The sequence below is a fragment of the Emydura macquarii genome, unplaced genomic scaffold (genome assembly GCF_026122565.2).
Source record: "Emydura macquarii macquarii isolate MOO-44397 ecotype Brisbane River unplaced genomic scaffold, CSIRO-AGI_Emac_v2 contig_816, whole genome shotgun sequence".
Taxonomy (NCBI): domain Eukaryota; kingdom Metazoa; phylum Chordata; order Testudines; family Chelidae; genus Emydura; species Emydura macquarii.
The window spans coordinates 1-9,031 of NW_027130953.1; the positions used below are offsets into that span (position 1 = coordinate 1).

Consider the following 9,031-nt stretch of genomic DNA (forward strand, 5'->3'; position numbering starts at 1 on the left):
GCAAACTTGCTGTGGGTGCAATCTACCCCATCCTCCAGATCATTGATGAAGATGTTGAACTAAACTGGCCCTAGCACTGACCCCTGGGGCACTCCGCTTGTGACCGGCTGCCAACAAGACAACGAGCCGTTGATCTCTACCCGTTGAGCCACATGATGTAGCCAACTTTCTATCCCTCTTATAGTCCAGCCAACCAACTGAAGTCTCCTGTTGGAGTCTGTGTCTCTCAGTGCCCTTTGCTTCCAGAGTAGGTGGTGGAGGAAAAAGGCCAAGCCCGGATGCCCCTGTCTCTAGTGTTATATCTTTTGACCATGTGCCTTGAAGACACAATAAGAGACTCTTAACATAAATAAAAGTTCCTGTACCAAACTGGGATGACCCCATTTCAAAAATAAGCTGATAGCAAGCCACTCCACCAATGGTTTGAGCACTCACCTGAGACGTAGGAGATACAAGACCCTGCTCTAAGGGACAGATCAGGGACTTGTCCGCGGGTTTGTCAGGGGTGGGTCCTAACCACTGGGCTATTCTCACACAGTCCAGCCTGGCTGCGAGAACTCCTCCCAGTGAAAGTTTCATCAAAACAGACCTTAAAAATCTGCATTTTCCACCAAAATCGCTGTTTTGGCTCTAACGGACTCTCACAGAAATACATAAAGAGACGGTGTCCTTTGTAACAGCTCTAACACACAGCACTCTAAGGGTGCAAGAAGATGCATGACCGAAGTTCTGATCCATCGCTTATTGGAGTCACTGGAAAAACCTCCCAGGCCCAGGTCCTCCAAGGTGTGGAGATGGGCACCTAAATACTTCTGAGGCTCTGGGCCCCACTGACTTCACCGAACAGCCCCCTTTGGCAAGGTCTCACCCGCACCCAGTGGTTTTCAATGTGTGGTCCATGGACCCCTATGGCTGAGATTTCCAAAGGGGTCTGGACATCCAGTTGAAATTTTTTAGGGGTCTGCAAATGGAAAAACGGTTGAAAACCAGTGATCCAAGACACAGTGCCAGGGCATTTGTAGCTTATTATTTCTGTTTCAAAGTGCCTAGGGGAGCCTCTCATTCCACTTCCCTTCTCTAGATGACCCCTGGATTGTCCCACGACAGAAGCACAGCGTGACCAGGGGTGTCGTAATGCCCCCCGGCAAAGGGGCAGAGAGAGGATGCAGAGGGATACGTGCGTTCTAGCTCACCAAAGAGCTTCATGTAAGGTCTCAAATTCAAGCCGGTGTCCCCCTGGTCATCAGTATCATCCTGAAACATGTACGCATAGTGTGGACGCAGATACGTGTGGACGCTGATAGTTATGGTGTTGAAGGTGGTGTCTAGGTGGGTGATCACCAGCAAAGGCGAAACCCAGGTTTTCTGTCAGACAAAGGATGTTTCTCTGTCGCTGGCTGTTTACAAGTAAATTAAGTGTCGTTTAGTTCACACTGGCCCTGCTCTCCTGAGTCTGAACCAAATGCTAATGAAGGATTGTGGAAACCACAAAGAGAGACGAGTAACAGGATGGAATAGTCAGTTACCTTCCAACACCATTTATAACTGGAAATTAAACCCCGTCGCCTTTTCAGAAACATAAATGATTTGCTGGTACTGCGCTCACCAAGTGTGTAGAAATTGACCCAGCTTCTGGGTAAATGCACTGAGTTAGGACATTGTCTGTAATAACGTGTATGTACTACGTCTGTCTCATTTACTGTACATATTCCTTCATCTTCAGACCCCAGTTCCTCCTCACCGTCACCCAGTGAAAGTGCTGTTTTGTCTTTGTCGTTTGTGACTCCTCATCTGACTCCTAGAGACTTACCTATCCTGCAACAGTCCTCGCATTAAGAGGTGGTTGTTTATTTCCACTAGGTGTCCAAACAGAGGTGTGACAGCTGCGGGCTTGGCTGACACGCCAGCGTTGGACCAGGGGACGGACAGAACAAGACACATGAGCTGCTACGGCTTGAGTCGAAAGTATATATATCCTGTGTATATCCCCCTGTGGAGCAGGCACAGACAGCCAGCTGTGACGTGCTCTGACCTGTGAGTTACGACATCACTAGTGGATCCGGGCAGAAATTTTTCGACAGGCCATTTTTCCGGTCGGAAAATGGCGATTCGTCAAAAATCAAGACATTCTGTGGGAACACGTTTATTTTGACAAAAGTTTGGATGGAAACATCCCTGGCCACTTGCCTGCCTTCCTGGATCCTCGGTAGCCTGCCTGGCGACCTGCTTAGGAGTCTGGGTTGTCAGACTCTCAGGTCCTCAGCATCCCGTCAGGCGGGTTGCTGGAGAACTGAGCCTCGGAGTGTCCCTGCCTCCTCGGGAGTTTGCCGCTGGGGTTTGCCGGGGAGCTGGAGAAGTGGAGCGACATTTTGGCATAATTCTTCCAAAGCAGAGTCTGTGAAAACAATCCCTCCCAGGGAAAGTATTGCATAGCGGGCCAGTAATTGCTTTCTGGAACACACACCCACACAAAACAGGCTGGAAATGTGGAATTTTCCACGGGAGGGAAATTCCTGCCCATCCCTGCTGTGACACTGTCTGTGTATAAGGGATCCTTTGTCATCTTATTTCATATCAATATTGCAAAATGACAATAACTTGGCTGAGATATGCCATGTCAGGTACCACTGGACGGTTGTAATTGGCTAAGACTGACAAGCAATTTAATATGTATGTAGCAGTCGTGGCAAAGCTCTTTCTCGACCTCGGTGAGTCCAGCGCTTCCTTCTAGCAGTAGGTCAGGGAACTGGTTCAGTGGTTCCCAACCTGTGGCCCAGGGGCCAAAAGTGGCCCGTGGGAGTCTTTCAAAGTGGCCCGCGGCTCCCCCCTGCTGGCTGCAGAAGGGAGCCACTGCCTGAGGACCCAGGGGGAGCGTTTCCATAGGGCTACAAGACCAGTGCAGGCTCCAGCCAAGGGGATGAGAGATCAGCGCTCCCCTCCCCGTGGCTGTAGCAGGGAGCACGGCAAAGTGCTCCGCCTGGTTCCCTAGGGGCTGGGGTCCCTGCTGGAGCCAGAGGGAGGTGAGCACTGATCTCCATCCCCCGTGGCTGCAGAAGGGAGCCAGTGCCTAGGGACCCAGGTGGAGTGCACAGGGGTACAGGAGGCGGGCGGTTTCCCTGCTGCAGCCAGGGAGCCGGGAGACCAAGGAGGAGGCAGCCTCCTCGCTGAACTCCTTCCGTCTGGCTGCAGTGGCCAGGGGCGGGCCCTGCTGGCAGAGACGGGGGGCCCTTCAGGGTTGTAAAACTGGTATCTGTGGCCCTCGAGCCAGGAAGGTGGGGAACCCCTGATCTAGTGTTTCTTCCACCCGCTAGTGGTGGGGGAGGGTAATGCAGCTGCTCTACGCTGGCAGCTCCCTGCTGGCTCCGGGTCCTGTCCCTGGTTCTCACAGGCCCTTGCCTCTTTTCTGGGGCTCTCGCCCCTCCAGCAAATGGCCAGTGGGGATGCGAGGGGGAGCCAGTCCCACCCTCGACTCCAGGCCCCAACCCAGGGACCCTACAAGCAGCACCTCGTGCTCTGGCTTCAGGAAAGTTGCTGGCTTCCCTGGGTTATTTTCCCGAGCCCCTGGACTTAATGTCCGCACCCTGCCAGGGGAGGCTCTTGACCTCTGACAGCTCCACTGAGTGTGGCCATGCCCAAACCAGATGTCCAGTTCTATCTTCCCCTGCTGGCAGGGTCTTTTCCCTCAGGCCTCCAGGCCTGGGAAAGGTCCTTGGCCCTCTTCAGGCAGGGTTTTTCTCTCCCCCAGTCTTTGTAGCTGCCGGATTCTCTCATGCCCACATCCTGCCCCTTCTCCTGCACCCTCCTGGCTCTGGACAGCGTCTTGCCTGCTCACGTTTAGAACTGGTATCCGTACCTGCTTTGTTTGCTAATCAGGAGACTGTGTGGGGCCAGCACAGTCACTGAGGCCTTGTATCGTCCTTTCTAGGTGTCTGTGATACCTGCTGTTCAATAAATAGCTCTGCATTGAAGAGATTGAATCCTGGTCTTCACTGGTACGGTTATTGGGTGCCCAGCTGTGGGCACATGAATTGATCCCCGGCCAAACAGAGCCCCAAGGAAGGAGAGGGACTTTCTGTACATGTATTGTCCTTGGGCCAGGGGACAGATCCACAAAGGGCCAACTGGCCTGCAGGATTCCCCCTCGTCCCCCCAAACTCTTATCTCACCAGACCCTGAGGCACCAAGGAAAGAAAGTCTGGGACTAACCCCAAGCAAGGGGCCATAAGGCTTTTGAAGGGTGAGAAGGGTTAAACCAACCAATCCCGAAACCAGACTGCCCGAACAAAGGGCGTGGTAGAATGAACAACCTTGTACGTGCCCATCTAGGATAACAAGTTTGGTGCGGATGCTAAATTTTGTGATGGAGATTGGACTACTCGTGTTGAACCTTGTCGTTAGATGTATTACGCATAGATTTCTGGGAAAAGCCGGTGATCGTGCCAAGAATGGCAAAGGGGGAAACTGAGGTAGCCTGCCTGATCGCTTTGATGGCTAAATATCAAGTGAACCCTCCAGCAGTTCTGTAACTGCAGTTCTCTGCATACAACGCCTCGCTGGTTGGGATTGACAGTGTTCGGGAAATGGTGAGACCCAGGTTCTGAACTGCATGGGGGGAGGGGTGTGGCAAAAGCAGATTTATGCTGGTTTTGCCCTGGGGCTGGCATGGCCCCAGATGCTGCTTGAATTTAAGGCAACATCCCATAGCCGCTTTTACAGCAAAGAATAGCCGGGGTGCAGAATGCTCCAGCACTGTCCATCCTGCCTGTGCACTAGGGACTGTGTGGCAGAGTGCTGTGGGGCTTATATGCTGACCTCAACCGCTGGGGAATTCCCAGTGGAGGAATCCAGTTGCTTTCCAGTCCCTTTTATGTAACAGGAGCAGCATTGCCAACCCAGGCCTTTAAAAATCAGTAGTCAGGACCCCCGATAACATGAGATTGGCTTTAAAAGAATAGCTTTGAAGGCTTCTAATTTGTTTCTTGGTATCAAAATTTTTCGTGGGTCACATTTTCAAGTTTTTCTCTGCTGCCGTGAGGGTTATACACTTGTGAAAGAGGAAAGTCTCTTGTAATCACCTGACTCCAGGAGCTGGGGTGTTCAAAAAAGAACCAAACAGCAAGAGACTCTCAATAAAAGTGTTGGATTTAGTAAGAATGCAGGAGTGATAAAGGTTTGGAATGCAGCTGGGAATCTGAGCCAGGTAGCTGCCAATTACTAGAGCTGTTTAAAAATCAGAATTTCCATCCTCTGTGAGATTCAAGATAAAAATGTCAAAATATTAATCAGGAGAAGAAGCTGAAATTCAACTTTTAACTTTACATTCAGTTCCAAAAATATGTGAAAATATCTGGTTTTCACATTTGATCAAACCAATTTCTTTTGACATTCACAGATGAAAACATTTTGTTTCAGCGTGGTTCAACATTGCCCAACAGCTGTGGTTCCTCATGGGAGTTGTAGTTTGGGTGGCTTGTGCCCCCATTCTCTTCTGTGTACCAGGATCCCTCGTTGGACTACATTTCCCATGATGCAGAGCAGTGGCTTAGCCAGTAGGGAAATCATGGTGCATTATAGGAGATGTAGTCTAGGGGAACCTAGCTCATAGAGGAGAATGGAGGTAGGAGGCACCCAAACTACAGCTCCCATGAGGTACCCTGGTAGCTCAGCTGGATACAGACAAACGTTGAACTGACCTGAAACAAAATCACTGCTTGGTGGAAAATTGAAAAATTTCAGCAAAATCGACACTAACCTTCGGAAAAATTTATTTTTCCAGAAAACACCTTTTTTGTCCCAGAAATATTTAAATGGAAAATCTCCTGCCAGCTCTACTAAAGAGAACAGACTAGTCTTAGCATGATGTGCACACCTGCACTGATTTCCCTGTAGTTCATGGAGTGGATGGGTGTTGTCTGTGAGTCTGGGTTGTCATTTCTTGGTGTAGAATTCCCAGCCCTGACCACCTCCCCAGCACTCTGTGTAGCAGCTCGGAGAATCCGGTGCACACCTGCCATGGTGTGTAATGCACATTTATTTTCATTTTTGTAACCAAGGATTTTGTGATGCGCTATAAAGGCCCCGCCGGCTATTGGATCGGCCTCCGGAGGGATCCGGGCCAGCCCTGGAAATGGACCAACGGCACCGAATTCAACAACTGGTAAGTCCCTCTCAGTTCTGTTAACTCAGTGAATGATGCAGCTCCCGTTTCAAACAGAAGAGTGGCCCTGGGGTCAAGGCCCTGGGCTGTGACTTGGGGAATTTGGGTTTAGTTCCTAGCCCTGCCAGAGATTTGCTGTATCACCTTGAGTGCTCTGCTCGGGACTGGATTCTCACTGCTCGGTGAAGCTGCTCTAACGGTTGTGTGGGTTTTTTAAATTATGTATTTGTTGCTGTAGCAGGTTTCCAATACTGGGAAGAGAAGAATGTGCTTTTATAAGCCACGATATTGTCAGTACCAACTGCTCCAGGAAAGGACGCTGGATCTACAGTAAATGCGCGGAGAAAACAGAAGGCAAAGCAAAGTGGCTGTAACCTGGCTGAAGTGGGCATTGGCCTTGTCATGGGACTCTCCAAAGCTACCTCAGCGAGTGGGGGACTTGATGCCAGCAGGAAGGAAGAGAGACGCTGGCTGAAGGAACAGTCGATATCTCCTCTCCTGGGAGTCTCTGGCACCGTGGCCCTCCCAGGCTGCAGGCAGCCCCTGCGTTTAGGTTTCATAACATTTGGAGCCTGCAGCTTAAAATCCATCCACGGCCTTTGTACTTATTTTTCCGCTGTGCCCTCGTCCATGTTCCTTTTCCTGCCGAAATGCAGCTATCCCCGGCCTGAATTCACCCTTGGTGATCACACAGCCCCCGACAATGGGCAGATGGGCCGTACGCTCTGCATACGACAGCACAGGCAGGTGCAGGAGCAGCGTGGTGGGACAGGCTGGCAGCAAGGCCTGCTGGGAGAGGAAGCAGGTATAACAGCTCGCTCTGGATCAGAGAGAGAAACTTCTGACTTGGATACTGGAAGGGGAGCAGCCGACTCTGCAGCGTCCCTCCTGTCAGAGGCCCGGGCAGGAGCCGGACAAGGGCTGTGTGGCTGGACACCGGTGATCTGCCAGGGGTGTCTGGAGGTGCCGTGGGCCTCTGTCCCCATGGACTGTAGGTGGGAACCCCTGGAGCCTTGGGAAAGGACTTACCAACTCCTAGTATAAGGCGAGACGGGCTGTTTTTCAGACCCTATGGTGAGGGATCCGGGAGGGTGAAGAGATGCCTATATTCATATTAGTTATATATAACAAAAAATATATCACAAATAAACCAGCTTTGGGAAGGGAAACTTTTTTGTTTTGTAAGTTTCAATCCTGTGTGTGAATGGCTCCTCCCAGCCCATCAGGGAAACTGAGGCAGCAGCTGTATCTCTGCCACTAATGTGCTGGGGATAGTGTGTGTGTGTATCTTGTCTTCCTGTCATCCTCCTTGTCTATGCCTCTGTGTGCTGGGGAGGGGCTGTCTCAGAAGGAGAGGAAACACCACCACTCACTAGGAAAAGGGCTTTTCCCTGGTCTCTGGCGCTACAACTGAAGCAGTAGGGAGATAAAAAGGTTTGTGTGACATCTGCAGTTAGAGGTGTCAGCAGAGATCAGACCCTACTGGGCAGCATGTGGCACAGACAGAGCGAGAGACAGTCCCGGCTCCACCTGAGCTCAGGGCCCCTTTGTGCTGGGCTCGGCCCAGACACCCAGCGAGAAACCTACACCCACAGCTAACAAGCTACCTCGCTGCAGGTGGGGTCATTGTCCCCATTTTACAGAGGAGGAGCTGCAGCCCTGGGAAATGAAGGGACTCGCCCCAGGGCTGTGTGGGTTAGCCAGGAACAGAACCGTCAGTCCCAGCCTGGTGCTCTAACCACTAGTCCACCCTTCATAGAATATTAGAGTTGGGAGGGACCTCAGGAGGTATCTAGTCCAACCTCCTGCTCACAGCAGCTCAGCAATTGTCAGCTCAGGCTAATTCCACAGCCCGGACCCCGATTAAACAGCCCCCCAAATCTCACGCCTAAATCCCACTGCAGTGACCCTGGGCCTCGGTTCCCATGGGTGCCGGGAAAACCCATGTTGGGCTAAACCCCTGGAAGGTCAGGGTGAGGGGATGCTGGTGTGATGGGTCCATAGCGGAGCCGAGCAGACGGGAGCTCGGGGTCGCGCAGTGCGACTGCGGCGTCAATGGGGTGTGATGAATTGTGAATGGTCCGGACACAGCGCCTGGTTCGGCGAACAGAGGCGATCACTGCCCGGCAGCGTGTGCTGGAGGAGCCGGCGGTGTGTGTGTCTGTCTATCTGTCTGTCGGAGGGGGGGCGGTTGCTCCCCAGAGGCGGTGTGGGAAATGCAGGCGGCTGCCCCACAGCCCAGCCCCGCCCCCCGTGCGGACCCGCAGGGGCAGGCCCAGGCCCAGCGGCAGGTGAGCGATGGTTGCTCGGGTCCGGCTGTTCTCACCGGCCCGGCGCTGCGCACAGACGCGCCTGGGCTCGGAGGGGCCGCGGGAGACCCCGAGTCTGGGCGGGCCTGGCTGGACCCGCCCGTGGGTGACTCCGGCTCCGAGCGCTGCCGGGATTGGCCGGGCCGCTGGTCGCTCCCACGGTCCATTGACCAATCCCCCGAGCCGGATTCGCCCCCCGCCAAACCTAAAACAACGCCAGCCAATCAGAGCAGAGCAGGGGGGAGGAGTCAAAACGCTCTGCCCAGCAACAGCGGTGCGTGGCGGTGGGGGTGTCTGTCTCTCTCTGCCCCTCCTACGGGGCTCCTAGTCCGGTCCTGGGGCCGCGCTGCAAACCCGGGTGGAATTAACCCTTCCGTGGCTGCCGGTCCTGCGCGGAGCTGCTCGGGGGCTGCGGGCCAGGTGAGCGGGGGCTGCGGGGGGGGTGTCGAGCTAGAGCTGTGCCAAAACTGTGGACAGACGGATTTGATTATTCGGGCTGTACTGGGCATGCGCACTGGGACGGCGCATGCTCAGATTCGGGCTGTACTGGGCATGCGCACAGGGA

At 53.2% G+C, this 9,031-nt stretch overlaps 1 long non-coding RNA gene across 1 annotated transcript; it reads left to right on the forward strand.

The window, feature by feature from the left end:
* Positions 1–4,457: 4,457 nt before the first annotated feature.
* On the forward strand, positions 4,458–7,316 carry LOC137149695 (uncharacterized). Its single transcript, XR_010918824.1, has 3 exons — positions 4,458–4,583; positions 6,054–6,157; positions 6,396–7,316. It is a non-coding gene; the product is annotated as an uncharacterized lncRNA (long non-coding RNA).
* Positions 7,317–9,031: the final 1,715 nt, after the last annotated feature.